This window comes from Elephantulus edwardii, unplaced genomic scaffold, assembly GCF_000299155.1.
Source record: "Elephantulus edwardii isolate Elephantulus edwardi_28Jun2011 unplaced genomic scaffold, EleEdw1.0 scaffold00320, whole genome shotgun sequence".
NCBI classification, from domain to species: Eukaryota; Metazoa; Chordata; class Mammalia; order Macroscelidea; family Macroscelididae; genus Elephantulus; species Elephantulus edwardii.
The window spans coordinates 1,259,426-1,277,718 of record NW_006400070.1 but is presented as its reverse complement, the minus strand read 5'-3'; the positions used below and the strand labels follow the sequence as shown (position 1 = coordinate 1,277,718).

At 38.7% G+C, this 18,293-nt stretch overlaps 1 protein-coding gene and 1 pseudogene across 1 annotated transcript in view; one reads left to right on the top strand and one right to left on the bottom strand.

Moving 5' to 3' along the window:
* PPM1L (protein phosphatase, Mg2+/Mn2+ dependent, 1L) overlaps window positions 1-18,293 on the bottom strand; it is a 616,688-nt gene that overhangs the window by 565,488 nt on the left and 32,907 nt on the right. The gene's annotated exons all lie outside the window — the stretch shown is intronic.
* On the top strand, window positions 9,999-10,825 carry LOC102850009 (annotated as a pseudogene).

The window sequence follows — 18,293 nt, the reverse complement described above, 5'->3', positions numbered from 1 at the left end:
TACACATATAAGTATATATAGTAATAAATATATGTATACATATATATGTATGTAAAAGGTAACTATAGCATTAAGTACCCTAAAATTAACTTGTCACAAATCAGCATAAGGAAATAATCACTTTTCAAAGTTGCTAAATTACTTGGCTCTGCCAATAGTAGAGTCCAGCTTTTTTAATTTGAAGTAGGAGTTTACATCTATTACAGTTTTCTTAGCTACACCTGACTTAGAGAAATTTGAATTTCTCTTCCTTTTCTAGTACCTTTAAAAGGTTTGTGTTTTCTCTTAAAAATATTTATTCAGTCCAATATCCTATTCCTAGAATGTAGGCAAGCAGTGCTTCATAATTACAAGAAGCCTTTGGGAAACTCCAGAAGACAATGCAGAAAACTAGGATTTAAATGTGCAAAAAGGAAGAGACAATTAATGCCTAGATAGGGGGCAATTACTACTTAATTTTTCTAGAGAATTCAATCAATTACAAAATTATGAGGTCTCCTTTATTTAGCATCTATACCTAATGATGTTGTTATTGTGGTGGTGGTGTTTGTTGCTACTGTTAATCGTTGGTCACCACTGAGTTAGTCCATACCCCAGGAAGATGCCATACACAAAGAAACAAAATGTTGCTCCATACCACACCACTCCTGTGACTGACTGCAGGTCAATCATTGTGGTCCACAGGGTTTCTTTGACTGTATTTTCTGGAAGTAGGTCATCAAGCCTTCCCTTCTAGTCCATTTTACTCAGAAAACACCACTCAAACCTGTTCTACAACACTACCCACCATGGACACACAGATGGTGGCAACACATGAACAGCATTAGCCTGGAAATGAGTTTGTCCTAAATGAACTTAAAAATCACCTCAGGAACATGTCTGAGGCCTTGAACACTAATGAACGAAGACCAGACAAGCTGTGGGAAGATAACAAGAATATCACTCAGGAAGATGCTTACAAAGACAGAAGAGGAAGAGAGACTAAGATGGATGTCAGAGAGTCTTAGAATATTGCACTAGAGCACCAAAAAGCCATAGCAAAGGGAAGAAATCAGGAAGTTAAGGAGCTGAACAAGAGATTTCAGAGGACAGCTAGGGAAGAAAAAGAATAATAAAATGTGCAAAGAGCTGGAGTTGGAAAATCAAAAGTGATCACTAAGCATTTCTTAAACTGAAGAAATTGAAGAACAAGGTCAAGCCTTGAGTTGCAATACTTAAGGATGCTAGGGACAAAATACTGAATGATTCAGGAAGCATCAAAAGAAGATAGAAGAGTCACTATACCATAAAGAATTGGCTGACACAGAATAATTTCATGAAACAACTTATGTTCATGAGGCAATGGTGATGAAGGAGGAAGTTCAAGCTGCTCTGAAGGAACTGGCAAAAAAACAAGACTCCAGGAATTAATAACATATTAGTCTGCTTATTTCAACAAACAGATGCTGCCATAGATGTGCTCAGCTGGAAGAGATCCATTTATTCTTATCCCCCAAAAAAGGTGATCCAACAGAATGAAATTCACTATATCACACACAAGCAAAATCCTGCTGAAGATTATCCAAAAATTACTAAAACAGTACATTGACAGAGAACTGGTAGAAGTATAAGCTAAATTTAGAAGAGGCCATGGAACTAGGGATATCATAGCCAGTATCATGGATCTTGGCAAAAAGCAGGGAGTACCAGAGGAATGTCTATCTGTGTTTCATTGACTATGCAACGGAATTTGTGTGGATCACAACAAAGTGGGCTAACCTTGAAAAGAATGGGAATCCCAGAACACTCGATTATGCTCATGAGAAAGTTATATTTGGACCAGGAAATATTTGTCAGAACAGAGCAAGGAAACACTGCATGGCTCAAAATCAGGAAAGGAGTATATGAGAGATGTATCCTGTTGCCATACCTTTTCAATCTATATGCAGAACAGATCATTCAGAAGGCTGTATTTTATGAAAAGGACTGCAGAAAGACCCATCAAAAACCTGTGATATGCAGATGATAAATCCTTGCTTGCCAAAAGTGAGGAGGGCCTGAAGTGTTAGTTGCAGAAGGTCAAAGACTGCCTTTAATATGGATTGAAGCTCAACATCAAGAAAAGAAAGATCTTACTACTGGGCCAATTAGCAGCACCAAAATAGATGAATAATGGATTTGTTAATAATTTCAGCTTGCTTAGTTCAACAAAGATGAAGTGCATTGAGGAAAATCTGCTCTTTAAGACCTCTCCAGAGTGCTGAAGAGCAAAAATATCAGTCTAGCGACTAAGGTGCACCTGATCCAAGCTATGGTCTTTGCAATTATTTGCTATGCATCAGAGAGCTGAACAACGACTAAAGACGATAGAGGAAGAATTAATGCCTTTGAGCTGTGGTGCTGGAGAAGAGTCTTGAACTCTTCGCCATGTTCTGCCAAGAAAACGAACAAGTCTTTTCTGGAAAGGGTGAAACCAAGCTGCTCTTTGGAGGCAAGGATTTGGAGGCTCTGTTTCACATACTTTGGGCATGCTGCCAGAAGGAACTAGTTCATGGAGAAGGGCATCATGCTTGGAAGTGTAGAAGGACAGTACAGAAGAGAAAGCCCCTGGACGTAACTGAGGTTATTGAGGTATAACAGAAACAGTGAGACTGGCTCAGGATAGGGCAGGGTTAATAGGGACGCAATGAGTCACAGGTGACTCAATGGCACATTAACAAGAACAACTCCTGCCTTGAAGGCAAGAATTCTATTACTGAACACCAATTTCTACACATCATGCATAATAAATTTCATTCTACACCTGATAATTACTAAAACATGCACAACTGTAGAAAGCATCGTTATGTTGAAACATTTGTATCTGAAAAGATGTAGATGTGACTTTTGAAGTGATTTGGTCCTACTTTGTCCAAAAACTCTGAGACGGGAGCTCTGTAAAAGCTATTGGAGCAGACTGCTTTGATGAAAAGCGAAGCAGTTCCCGAAGTTTGTATATATCCTTAGATGCTCAGATCTGGTCAATGATCAGACAAAAGCAATTTTTAAGAAAGATTACTATGAGTTGTGGTGTTGGAATTCCCCCTTTAACAATCACCACTTGGAAATTAAACTGTTAAACTCTAAAACATCTCAATTCAATAAGCAAACATTTTTTTAATACATCCGAAAAACAAAGATCAAGCAAGTTAAATGATTAGGAATAGAAAAAATTTAAAGCAAAAACCCTAAGGTAGGAGAGCAAAGGACTTTATTTTTTACTTAACACATGTGACATTCCACAAATTAAAGTTTTTCAGTAGCATATACTACTTTTTAAATAGCAAAAATACTTTGTAAAACTTTGTAAAATCTTTCAAAAGTCTTACAATATCCAAATGAATGATCTTTTAAAGTCCAGCATGTTAATTTATAGTAACAACCTACTCCAGTTCTTTAGAAGTCAATTACGTGTTGTTCACTTTCTTAAATTCTAAAAAACAAGCAAACCTAAATCTTACATAGCAATCAGCATCCATAAAGATTTACAGCTTTGGAAACCTCATGGGATGGTGCTATCTTATCCTAATAGGTTGCTGAGTCCAAACTAACTCCATGGCAATATTTTTGTTGTTGTTGTTGTTTTAGAGCAATGAAAGATTCTAAGCCATGTCAGTGACTTAAGCTGAATGTACAGTGATGAATAATTTTATGTAATTAGGGATTGGTTCCAGCATTTCAAAGAGAGTGCAATTTTAGCTAATATTAAAGGACAAATAGGAGCTGTCCAACATGTAAGTCCAACATTTATACCTGAAGATTGCCTGTATCTTGTAAAGTCCTAAGGCCTTCAGTTTAAGTACCTCCTTCTGTCTCAGGAGATAAGGGCTTACATGTGTCCAGGCACTGTACAGAGCCCGTCCTCTACTAAAGGATTGGTTTCATGTGCACCTAGTTCTCTGAAATGTGAAATGCTTTTAGAGAGATATCTAAGGGGTTGGTGCACGTGAGCCATTTTCCTTTTCTTTCAATGCAATGGACAACTTTTTAGTCTTGACAGGCTTCAATAGTATAGACAAATGAAAGTAAAAAACATAACATCTGGAAGGCTGTATGGTGCTTTCTCAAAAAGTTGCAAATAGAAATACCATTTGACCCAGCAATTCCACTACTGGGAATTTACCCTAAAGAAACCATAAATGCCATCCAAGTAGATATATGCACACCCATGTTTATTGCGGCTTTGTTCACAATAGCAAAGAGTTGAAAATAACCCAAGTGCCCATCAAAAAAACAAATGGATAGAGAAGCTTTGGTATATTCACACAATGGAGTACTATGCAGCACTGAAAAACAAGGAACTCATGAAATATGCAAAATGTCCCCAGAGAACATGATGCTGAATAAAATATCTCAGTCACAAAAGGACAAATATTGTATAGGGCCACTGTTGTAAAATAGAACTGACAACAGGGTTGAGGGAAGACAGAAAAGGAGGGGAGGAATGATGAAACAGATAAGGGAGAGAACTGTTTAAAAGGGACATATGAATGGATATTTTTGTCATTACAGAAGTCCAGAGTGAAGGCTGCATAGTGGAGTGGACTTGAGGGGAGGGATTGCATAACAATGAAAGAGTTTTTCTTTTTCTTTCCAAGAAGAGTGAATTGGAGTGTGGGGTGGACAGGGAGAAAAGTGCAACAGTGAACGACTGGAAACCCTAAGTCTCTGTAAACTTTTATTAACATTAATAATAATTTTTTTAAAAATACCACCTATTCATAGATGATGATCTACAAGGTCACTCAGCCTACCCATGTCCACAGTTAACAGGACTGAGGACTAAAATCTCTTTCCAGAGTGCTAGGATGTTTTATAAGTAAAATAAAAGTTTATAATAGGGACATCACTTTGACTACTCTATTAACTGTCAACTGTAGCTGGGAGTTTACAAACAAAGCCATGAGCAGCTCACTAAAGGGAAAAATCACCCCTCGCCCAAAAAAAAGAGTGCACAAAAGAGAACATAAGTTCCCTGCTGGGGTTCTTGTAATGTTCTGATTCTTAAGAAGAGTAAAAATGAAAATTCAATTTATGGATTTTCAGTTTGTGAAAATTCAACAAGCTGTACTATCATGTCGTTGTTGTGTTAAGTGCCATCAAGTCACAGGTGACTCATAGCAACCCTATGAACGAAAGTCCTGGACATCTCCTGTGTAACCTTTGTCCAGGTTCATAGGGTTTCCAGAGGCAAGCTATTGTGGAAGTAGATGCCACTCCTGCTTCTAAGCTTGTTTTAATCTGGGAGCTTCACCAAATACTGTCCACCATGGGTAACCATTCTCGCATTTGACTCATCAGTGTCAGAGTGTTCAGCTTCACAGCAACCACAAGTTACCTCTGTACAGCAAGTAGACCTACCAGGGTTACATGACCTAGAAGAATGTGTCACCAAAAACAATTAAAGGCAGACCTGAGGGCCATGGAGTTGAGTCACCCACCTTTAGCTTGGGAGCATGGCTTTCTGTTTGCTAGGCCAACTGCTCACTCTAGCGCTCGCTCTCGCTCTCTCTCTCTCTCTCTCTGCTGTACTATCATGATATACTTAATTTTCAAAATGCTTTTGAAAGAGTATTCCAAGAAAAGAAAAAATAAATAAAAAAGAAATAGTTGTTGAGTGAACAGTCAAGACTCATTAGTTTCTTAACTAAACAAAAACAAAAAATTTAAACTAATGAGGATACAATACAGTAATACAATGTCACATGTCATACTAAACCCTTTGTACACATTTTTATAATCTTGGTTTTTAAGAAAAGTCCATTCTAAAAATATACCTGTCTATAACCCATCCTGACAAACACCCACATCTGATGAATAAATGTGAAAAGAATCAAACTTTCCTTCCTGTTTCTCCACTTTCACTCCACAAACGGTGTCTTAGTGGAAGAACTACTTCCAACCTAAACCATCCTCACCACTCCAGGTACTCAAGAGGCGGTTCATATGATTGTAGCATGGCAAAAATCTAAGCACATTTTAAACAAAGACCCAAAGGAGTCTTTGCCAGGTACAAGCAGGATACAAAAGAATGAGGAGTCTATTTTGGATCCTCAAGACTTAAAACTAAACTGCCACTCACTAATTTAATTTCAGGGGCTAATGAAATTTTGTCATAGTGATATTTTATAATTAAAAAACAACTACATATTTTTAATTTTAGTATTTATCAAATACCTTCTATGTGCTTTTAATCTTTTATCTCAAATTCATCCTATAAACAGCTGAAATTTACTGTATGTCTTTGTGCCAGGTACTATTTTGAAGTACTTTACATTTATTAATCTAAGGTCAAAGCCAGTGAGACCAATACCTACATAAGGAAACTATCCGTGATAAAATAGAGGGTTGGGGGACAGAAGAAGACCTTCAATGAAATAGACTGGTATCAGGGCTATAAAAACAGGTTCAAATACAACAACCCTGAGAAAGGTATAACACCAACCAAGCAACATTTCATTCTGTTGTGCAAAGAGTCACTTTGAGAATCAACACAGTACCTGACAATAATGGCAATATAGCAAAAGACAACATCATGGCAGATGGAGAAAACTGTATTTATCAATTATTTCATTTCACTTTATAATCAACACTCATGATAACAGCAGTCAAGAAAGCAAAAGATGTGTTACATTGGGAAAAATCTGCTGCCAAGATTCTCTTCAAAGTGCTAAAGAACGAGGATATCAGTTTAAAGACTAAAGCGCACCTGATCCAAGCCATAATATTTTCAGAAAGCTAGACAATGAATAAAGATTACAAAAGAACATTTAGTCTTTGAATCGTGTTACTGGAGAAGAGCACTAAATATCCCATGAACTGTCAAAAGAACAAGTCTGCCTAGGAGGAAATGCAACCAGGTTGCTCCTTAGAAGATATTCATCTCATGTATTTTGGGTATGATGTCAGAAGGAACCAGTCCTCGGGAAAAGACATCATTATGGAAAAGGTGGAGGGGTGAGAGAAAGAGAGGAAGACCCTCCAACAAGACAGATTGACAAAGTAACTATAACAATGGTCTTAGGCATATCAGATATTGTTGTGTACAGGGTCGCTATGAGTTAGTCTGTAGGATGACAGCTAACATCAATAATAATATCACAACAGCCCAAGACTTTAGTATTATAATTATCATTCCCAACCTTTAGATGAAGAAGCTGAGGCCCAGAAAAACTGGCCAATTTAAAAATGGCATATAACTAGACAGTAGCAGAGACAGGATGTAAAGGCAGAAAATTTCACTAGGTATAAATATCTACTGCCTTCAGGAGTACATACTACTTTCTATCACTGTTCAAATATTATCCTCCTGGGAGAGAAGAAAACATTGAGTTCACATTTAAAAAAAAAAAAGTAAATATCATGCACACACACATAGCAAGCTCAAAAACTAAAGTGCAAAGGGGTTGCTTAGTTTGCAAAAACCAATTAGGTGCCTGTCATTTGCATAAAACTTCAGTGTCAGTTACTTCCCCAGGGTTGGATATTTAGTAACTGATAGGGCTGGATTCAAATATAGGTGTACAAAATGCCAAAGCTCATGCCATGTCTATTCCCTCACCTGCCTACTGGAAACAGTGTTTCCACAGAGCTGACATTTGCCTTGTCCACAGTAAGTTGAGAACTTAAAGGAAGCTGTCTTAGTTTCGTTGCTCCAACACTAAAGCGTCAACATCTTTTCATATATTGGTGTTTGTCTTCTTCAGAGTTTGTTGTTGTTAGGGGCTGTCAAGTGGGACACAGAGTGGTCCTCTCATCAACAGATCTGAACCCTGTCCTATCATCAGTCATCGTCATCATCTCTGACACATTTGAGACCATTGCTGCAGTGTCACCCATCTCATTGAGGGTCTGTCTCTCACTCCTTCACTGACCTTCAGGGTTTAGGTAGGAGGTTTTTATTTGTTTGAAGGATTGTTATAGCATAAGGTTGTAAAAAAAAAAAAAAAAAAGAAAAGAATTAAAAAGAAATTGTTTTTCCTTTGCTGCTTTCAGAATTCTCTCCTTGTCTTTGGTTCTGTCAAATTTGACTATTATATGCCTTGGTGTCTTCTTTTTTTTTTTTTTTTGGTTGTTCATTTTTATTCATTTTAATGAAAGTTTACAGAAACCTGGGGTTTCTATTCATTCAATGTTGCACTTTTCTCCCGGTCCACCCCTTCCCCCCAATTCGCTCTTCTCTTTGAAAAGTAAAATCCTTTCATTGTTATACAATCCCTCCCCCCAAGTCCACTCCACTGTGCAGCCTTTGGGGATCTATTCTATATGGGGTTCACTCAGCTTCTTGCATGTATATTCTCTCATTCCTCACTGTACCTGGAAACTTTTCTTCTCCTAACTCTTTCACAACTTCCTCAGTGCCGTTTTAGCTTCTTCTGGTTCTCTGATTCCAATTATGCACATATTCTCTTGATGGTTTCCCACATTATTCTTAAGCTTTTTTAGTTTTCCTACCTTTTTGATTCTGCTTTTGCGCTAGTAGGTCAGTGTTGAGAACTCTATCTTGTATTTCACTGATTCTGTACTCCATCTCTTCAGTTCTGTTCATCTGTCCCTCCAACATGTTGACAGCTTCCTAGACACTGGTTTTAGTAGTCTGGATTGCAGTTTCTTGTTTTCTAGGGTTTCTAATGTCTCATTTGTTTTCTCTGCATTGTATCAATTCTTTTTTGTAGGGTCCTCTTCCCTTTTGCTTGTAGAATCCTGCAAATCAAAACGACTATGAGATATCATCTCACCCTAGCAATAATAGCAAAGTTCGATGGGGCGGCAACCAACAAAGGCTGGCAAAGTTGTAGACAGACTGGAACTCTTAATCACTGCTCGTGGGAATTTAAAATGGTACAGCCATTATGGAAGGTGGTCTGGTGTTTTCTGAAAAACTTGGAAATAGACATACAATTTGACCCAGCAGTTTCACTACTGGGAATAAATATACCCTAAAAAACAAAGGAAAAAAAAACAGTCACAAATCAAACAGTTGTATGTACACTCATATTTATTACTGCATTATTCACAATAAAGTAAAAAAAGAGATAAAAGCAACCCAAGTGTCCATCAATAAACTAGTTGATAGAAAAACTATGGTATATTCCCACAACAGAACATTATGCAGGATTGAAAAACAATGAATTCTAAAACATTACACAATATGGGTGAGCCTGGAAGATACTATGCTGAGTGAAATATCTCTCAATCACAAAAGAACAAAAACTGCTTAACACTGTTATTATGAAACAAGACAGACATGGGGAGAGAGGGAGAGAATAGGAAAAGTGTGATAGAAAACGAATACTGTATTGGAATAGATGAGAAGAATGATGTTAAAGAAATGTATGATTAGACATTATACATAGGACAACAATCTGGAACAAGAGGTTCACTACAAAGTGGATGGGGGAGAGGAAAGAAAAGGGAATGAGGAAAAAGTGCAACAAGGAATGAATTTGTTTAAGAGAGCAATTCTCACTAAAAATAACAGATTTTTTTTTTCTTCTTAAGCTTTATTTTTTGTTTAATAATTTTAATGAGCATTTACAGAGATTTTGGATTTCCATTCATTCATTGTTGCACTTCTCTCCCTGCCCAGCCCTCCCCCCACCTCCAGTTCGCTCCTCTTTCAAAAGTAAAAGAAACACTCCCTCCCTGGTACACAATCCCCCCGCAGCACCCGTCCCACCGCCCCAAGTACATTCCACTCTGCAACCTTAATTGTGGGCTCTTGTGATAACCATAATACCCTATCATACATCGCTTTTAAATTATTCACTCCCTCATGTTTCAGTGCAGTATATACAATTTATCCAGTTTTTCTCAGTCTTACCCCAACCCTGATATCAGTCCCATTTTACAACAGTGGCACGATGCAATATTTTAATGGCCGGTGGTGGCCGCTGAGCGGGTCGCAGATAACTGCTGCTCGCACGGGGAAGCTTTTTCCGGTCTCCCACTTCTTGCCGCCAGTGGCCAATCTCGCCAACATGTCCGTGGCACTGCCCAATCGCTCACAGACCGGTTGGCCCCGGGGCGTCAACCAATTCGGCCACAAGTACATCCAGCAAACTAAGCGGCTCACCCTGGAGCACACCCTCAACCTATGAGTGCGGCCCACCTCCGCGTGCGGCCTTCGCTGGCATCCCCATCCCGCTAAGCATTCCTAAAGCCTCCTGTTCTTTTCCGGCGCGCCCCAGGCAGGTGGGCTGGCTTCTTTCTTCACCGGTGCCTGCCTCCCGCCCGCAGATACCCTCCTACCAATTACACTTTTAGCACAAAAGAGCCCCTATATGAAAAGGACAGCTCTGTTGCAGCCAGATTTCAAAGCATGAGGGAAGAATTTGATAAAATTGGAATAAGGAGAACTGTAGAAGGAGTTCTGATTGTACATGAACACCACCTACCTCATGTGTTACTGCTACAGCTGGGGACAACCTTCTTCAAATTATCTGGTGGTGAACTTAATCCTGGAGAAGACGAATTTGAAGAACTAAAACGCTTAATGACAGAGATACTAGGTCGTCAGGATGGAGTCCTGCAAGACTGGGTCATTAATGACTGCATCGGTAACTGGTGGAGACCAAATTTTGAACCACCTCAGTACCCATATATTCCTGCACATATCACAAAACCTAAGGAACATAAGAAGTTGTTTCTGGTTCAACTACAAGAGAAACCCTTGTTTGCTGTTCCTAAAAATTACAAGCTGGTAGCTGCACCATTGTTTGAATTTTATGACAATGCACCAGGATATGGACCCATCATTTCTAGTCTCCCTCTGCTCTTGAGCAGGTTCAATTTTACATACAACTGAATTTCTGAGCACTGGTGAAGTAAAATAAGCCGTCTCTGGAGCACAGCTATCAACAGTGTAGAATAAGAAGCATGGTCATGGTCGACAAGGATTGTTTTCCTCTTTCCTGGTCCCTCAGTGCCTCCTAATTTCCATTGTTTGAATAGTACAGTTAATATGAGTAACTAGTAACATGTGTAAACATATGTGATAATGTTTAAATTACTTTTGGTTCTACTTATACTTTTTTTTACAACATTAAACAAGTGGACTTCTATTTGCATTTTTAACTTCACATTAAACTTTTAAAATTCTTTTAAAAAATAACATAAATATATTAGTTTTAAATGCTTACAACCCAAAATAAAACCAGGAGGGGCATTTTTAGACTATCATAGAAATTTTATAGTAAGTGGACCAAATTAAATCTTTTTATTGTGGAGTTTTAAAAAATTACAAAGGAAAAGAAAATATAGTCTCATCCCTTATTCTTTACCTGCTTGATCATCACTAACTTTTCCAAAAGCTTTGTAGGGTTTGAAATTGCTCCTGGGCCAAAAATCTTTAAAGTTTACAAGACAGGATTTCCTCAAAGTGTATGGTCCTGAGACCAAAGTAAAGTACGTTCACACAATGGAATACTATGCAGCATGCAGGAGCAATGATTTTGTAAATTATTACCTAACTTGGGAGGAACTGGAAAGCAGCACTATGCTGAGTGAACTCAGTCCCACATGGATAAATTTTGTATAAAACCATTATTGTATAATGAGTATAAAGATCCAAGAGGGGTGGGAGAGGTTGGAAGCAGAGGGATAAGGATGTGCAGGGGGGGGGGGGGGATTAATCATGGGGTTGTACAATTTGATGGAGGGATAACAGAAATTTAAAGTATTTTTTCTTGAAAACAATGTATTAGAATTTTGTAAATAAACTAGTAAAAAAATTTTTTAAAGAAAAAAAAAGAGGCAATGGTGATGCAGGAGAAGTTCAGACTGCTGAGAAGGACTTGGTCAAAAATAAAGCCCCAGGAATTAATGGAATACCAACTCACGTATTTCAACAAACAGATACTGCCCTGGATGTGCTCACCAAGTTGGGCCAAGAAATTTAGAGGACAACCACTTGGTCAACTGACTGGGAGAGATCCATATTTACTCCCATTCCAAATAAAGGTGATCCAATAGTGTGGAAATTATTGAACAATATCATACACTACCAAAATCCTGTTAAAGATTACCCAGAAATGGCTGGAACAGTACAATGACAGAGAACTACTAGAAATACAAGCTGGATTTAGAAGAGTTCATGGCATTGTTTGCATTATTAGACAAATTATTGCCAATGTCTTGGTAGAAAGTAAAAAATACCAGAGGACTGTTTATCTCTGTTTCTTTGACTATGCAAAGGTATTTGTGTGGATCACAGCAAATAATGGTTATCCTTGAGGATTATCCAAAAACAACTGAACAGCACATCAGTACAGAACTGCCAGAAGTCCAGGCTGGGTTTAGAAGGGGTCGTGGTACTGGGGATATTGTAAGCTGATGGTAGATGGATCTTAGCTGAAAGCAGGGAATACCAAAAGAATGTATATCTCTGTTTCATTGATTATGCAAAGACGTTTGACTGCGTGGACCATAACAAACTGTGGTTGACTCTGAGAAGAATGGGAATTCCAGAACATTTAATCGTGCTAGTGCGATGACACAACCCTGCTTGCTGAAACTGAAGAGGACCTGAAGCACCTCCTGCAGAGGGTCAAGGACTGCAGCCTACAATATGGATTGATGCTCAATGTCAAAAGACAAAGATTCTCAGCACTGGACCAATTGGTAGCATCAGGATGGATGGTGAAGAGAATGAGATTGTACACAGCTTTAGTATGCTCGGTTCCATCGTCAACACTCTTGGCACCAGCAGCCAGGAAATTAAAAGACGCATTGCGATGGGAAAGTCTGTTGTTAGGGACCTCTTCAAAGTACTGAAGAGCAGTGGTGTCACTCTGGAGACAAAGGTGCGTCTGATACAGGCCATGATCTTTGCAGTCAATTGTTATGCATCAGAGAGTTGGACAATGACCAAGGAGGATAGAAGGAGAATTGATGCCTTTGAGCTGTGGTGCTGGAGAAGAGAATTGAGAATACCATGGAATGCTAGGAAAACAAACAGATTCGTCCTAGAAAGGGTTAAACTGGGCTGCTCTTTGGAGGCAAGGATTCTGGGGCTTCGTCTGGCATACTCTGGACATGTTATAAGGAGAGACAGGTCCTTGGAGAGGGACATCATGCTTGGGAGGGTGAAGGGACAACACAGGAGGGGAAGACATTCTATGAGGTGGATTGATTCAGTGACTGGGGTAATCGGCACAGGTGTGTCAGAGGCAGTGCGATTGGCACAGGATAGAGCAGGGTTTAGGGCTGTTGTACATAGGGTCGCTATGAGTTGCAAATGACTCGATGGCAAATAACAACAACAAGGTATTCCTGCAGTATCAATAAGCTGCTTTCTGTTCTTTCATGAAATTTATCTGACACAGAGCAAACCAAGAATTTCTGAGTTCTAAATTTTAGGCCTATGAATCTATTTTTACCACTTCCAGGCAGCTGACTTTTTTCATTTGCATTTCTCCACTCTTTAATACCTATCAAATACCAAGAAGAATTTTATTTTTGCATGATAGTTCTGTAAGGGAAGGTGCAAATTGAACTTTTTTCAAACTGAGCTCTAAGACAAGTCCTTGCACCTAGGCTTGAAAATAAAGGCATGTCAAACACTTCTAACCAAATAATGGAACCACTCATTGAAAAGCAGCTAAATATGAAATATTTGCTGAGCTTCCCCTGAGGGGTCAACCTCAAGTTTTAAAACTCCTGCCTTTCAAGGGAGCTCTAGTGACCTCGTGGGTAAGCAGCTGTTCCACCAAGCCAAATGTTCGAATCCACCAGCTGCTCATGGGAGAAAATAGGCAGTCTTCTCCTGGGAAATTCAGAGCCTCTGCAAAACTGCTGATGGGTTAGCTATGAGTCAGTTCTGACTATACAGCAACGAGGGAGAGCCTCCTTACACCAGGCATGGAGTTATCTGTTCAAATCACAAACTCATTCCTTCGAAGTAACGAACCCATAGATGATTTCACAATGGGTTTCTAAGATAATAAATGACGCAGGGGGAGATACCCCATCTTTGTTCCTCAGATGATGGATTTGAATCACCAGAGAACAGCCTTTGGTTTTGAAGCACAATTCTCTAAAAACTACACCACCAGGGTTCTCCTGAGTTAGCTTTTACACTGATGAAAACTAATTGCATAGGTAACCTTCAGAATTACTGTATATTTAGTCTGCAATTTTCTTGGCCATTATGTAAAGGACTTCTGAATGGAACACAGGTTGCACAAGCTGTATAACCAGAAAAGGACAGCATTTGGCTGCCTGACACTACAAATCGATTAAATAGAAACAAGATTAAAGTTTTTTAATGGGCTTTACTCAGGTGCCAGCCATATGCGAGAAAACCAGGACTCTGATGTCCTAAAGATTGTTTTAGGACACCTCAGGATCAAACCAGGCCTTTTAAAGGGGTGGTCAAAAAGAGTATAGAGCTCTAGTGGCCCTAGTGATAAGGAGCTGTGCTACAATACCAAAGGCATACAGTTTGAATCCACCAGCTGCTCCAAAGGAGAGATGGGCAATCTCCTCCCTTAAGATTTACTGAGTCTGAAACCTAGTTACAGGGTCAGTTATGAGTTGGTTCTTACTCAGTCGCACACAACAATAAAGGGAGTGTTATTGTTTTGTTTTTTTTGTTGTTGTTTTTGTTGTTATTGTTAGGTGCGGTGAGTAGAGTATGACTCACAGTCTTAATCCTGTCCTTTTCTGTACCATCCTCATGATCTCTGATGTACTTGAGCCCACTGCTACAATATACCTGATTGAGTGTCTGTCACTCTTTTGCTGACCCTTCAATTTTCCAAGCATGATGTCCCTTTCCAAGGAAAAGCCCTTTCTAACAACATCAAGTATAAGAGATGAAATTTGCCAAAAAGAAAAGAATGTGAGGGGAAGGTCAGAGAAGGAAGGGTTCAGGAGTCTAACAAGGTTCTTTGTTCCATTATTATGTGTGGGAAGGCCTAGGAAGGAAAGGTCCAAGACTCTTGATATGGTTATTTATACCATGATCTCCCTTCACATGTTCATTGTCAAATGCCCTGTGTTTTATGTCTATATAGTTATCAGCCTTCTGTGCAGATGGTACATTCTTTAAGCAATTTTCTTGAGGTTTTTTTTTGCTTTTTGTTTGCTTTTTAATGTCAAGGTGACTTGATAAAAAATCTTTAGTTCCTAAAACAGCTAACTAATCGGTCAGATTAATGGATCTTACACTGGCATCTATTCACTATTGTTCTAAATCTGGGCATTATCTTACTGTTGTCCTAAACTTATAAACTATACTTCCCAGTGTCATGAAAAGATGACAGAAGCAAAAAGAACAAATAGTGTAAATAAATTATTTTATCTCCTCAACTTAATTCCATTGCCATAGACTTAAAATATTTACCACAGGCAATAGACACGGCTATAAAGTTAGTGCTAGTAGCACATTAGAAGCAAACCCCACGTGAATACTGTGCCAAACCACACCTTTTGGCAATCTGCAAAAGGCATCTAAAGCAGAGAGGAGAACTTTTAGAAGTAAACCAGGGTGATACAGAAAATATCTCTGAAATCTAGCAGCTGGGTAACCCTGAGCACAAAATAATCTGAGCTTTAGTTTCCACAACTGTAAAACAGGAATAATAGCAGCTGTCTCAAAACACCATGAGGAGATTCAATGAGAGCTCCTGGCATGTGTACATATTCAGCATGTTCAGCAGTCTGAATGAGAAAAGCCAACAGAGTTAAGTAATGCATCATACAACTTGGTGTTTCCTTTTCATTTGTCAGGCATTATTACTTTTTAGGTTATTGTAACACACATTGTTATGGTGCAAGTAGTTAAAGCTTCTCAGCTGCTGTCTGTCATAAATCGTACTGTCCTCCAAAAATACAGGTAAGAAATGACTTAATGTGGAAGCTATGTAATAATCTTCATGAACTGATAAAGCAAATAGCTGCAAGAGGATTAGTGGTGGAATGTAGCACAGTCCTGGTCACATGCAAGGGGATTTCCCTAGGATAAGACCTGTAACTCTTTTTTATCTCACCAGAGACAAAGGGTGAAGGAAGAAAGGGAAATCACCAAGAAAGACCTGCCGGGAGTGAGTAGTCATTCTGGACTAAGATCTCTGAACTGGGAAGTTCCCTGGCCCAAGAAGGAAGGCCAGGACATAAGGTGATCTCCAAGAAACACTGGCCTACAGATAAAAGGAAACAAGGACATTTTCCCAGAATCATCACAGAGTCAGGCCCCTCCTCTAGAGCTGGCACTTAAATTTGGACTTTCAGCCTCTCAAACTGTTAGAGAATATATAACTATAACACAAGCCATTTGTGAAATTCATTTGTGGAATATCTGTAAGAGAGCAGCACTAGATAACAAAGACGGCTACTAACCAAAACGTTGAGGGTTTAAGCCCATTTGGAAGCACTAGAAAGCAAGGCAGCTAGCCCACTAAAATCCCTATGAAATACAATTCCACTCTGATACACATGGCATCTCTGTCATCAGAGCTGAGACAGCAACAACTGGCCTCTTTAAGCACTTGGAACAGTGTTGACCAAAACAAAGAACTTGACAGACACAGCACTCAAGGAAACTGAAGGCTAAAGAGGAAAATTATCTTTAAAAGTGAACATCCAAAAAGGAGCATTTTAAAATAAAAAAATATCCGAAGAAGAAAATAATTGCTTAAGGTTGGCTTGACAGTAAAAGACTTCAAGAAAAAGCTGGAAATTGAGAGGAGCCTTAAAATAGGAACAAAACATATCCATAAGGAGAAGAATAAGAACAGGACAGTTTACAAAGATATAGCAGTAGGCAAGTGTACTCATCAGATATTCACAGAATAAAAAGAGATGGAGTAAATAAAAGGCAAGTCAACTCATTGCTACTATGTCAGATCCTATTCACGGCTGACCATTTTCAGAGGCCATAAATCACATATTGTTTAGATTTAATTGAAGGGCAGGTGTAAACAATTTGGTGGTTTTTAAATTTTTTTGGTTTGGTTTTTTTCTTTTTTTATTAATTTTAATAGACATTTACAGAGGTTTTGGATTTCCATTCACTCATTGCTGCACTTTTCTCCCTGCCCGCCCCTCCCCACCAGTTAGCTCCCCTCTCCGAAAAGAAAAAGAAAAAAAAATTCCTTCATTAGTATTCAATTCCCCATCCCTTTCCCCCCACCCCCCATCCCGAGTACACTTCTCTATGCAACCTTAATTCTGGATTCCTGTGCTAACCATAATACTCAATCATATATCACCTCTAATCTGTTCTTTCCCTCATCTGTTTCAATACAATATAAATGTAAGCTGATAGGTCGTCTGGCTTTTGTTAACAATTAGCTGTGGGCTAGAAATCTCTTGTTTAAATCAATCAGGACCTGGTGAGTAGGCCTTTGTACCTAAAAACTGGTTGGGCCCCCGCCCTGATGTTAATTGTGTTCAGGAAGAATACCATTCTAAGTTGTATAGTACTTGTCTGTCAGTTTGCTGTACTAAGATAACTTTAGGTTGCTGTGATACTTAAAGCTGTGCAACATGTGTGTCAAATGCAACCACGATTACCAATGGTGGGCGGGGTTTGGTAGAGCTCCCAGATTAAGACAGACTTGAAAGCAGGATTGGCATCCACTTCTTACATAAAAGACCTCTGAAAAGCCTATGAAGACCAGAGAAATGATAATAGTTATAGAACAGGATTCAGTTCTTTTGTTCTTGATGATACTTAATGGTACACTTGATGGTACTTAACAACAACAAACAAATCACAAAGGAGGAGACTGCCCATTTTTATCCCATAGAACAGCTAGTGGATTTGAACCACCTGCCTTTGAGTTGGTTGTGCCAATCTTTACCCACTAGGCCATCAGAACTCCTTAAGTCAAAGTGGTCTAGGATGTTATAATGAAAATCCCACACAATCAATGTCAGAGAAATAAATGAGAGTTGCAAGAACTAACAGATTTTTCAATAAAAATAAATGTGTACCCAGAAGTCTAATGAATCAGACACTTTACTGAATGGACTGAAGAAAAGAGACAACAGAAACTAAACAACTAGTTCAGAAGACATTGTCACAATTCTAGAATGAAGTTATAAAAGCATGAAATAATATGTTTACAGTGTGACAAGAGAAGCAGAAACAGGATAAGCATAAGAAGTCTTATAGGCTGAAAAGAAAAACAATACATGAAGTTAAAAAGAGAAAATAGTGGTATATTCGCACAATGGAATACTATGATGCATTGAAAAACAAGGAACTCATGCAATATTATTCAAAATGGGTGACCCTGGAGGACATTATGCTGAGTGAGGTATCTCAG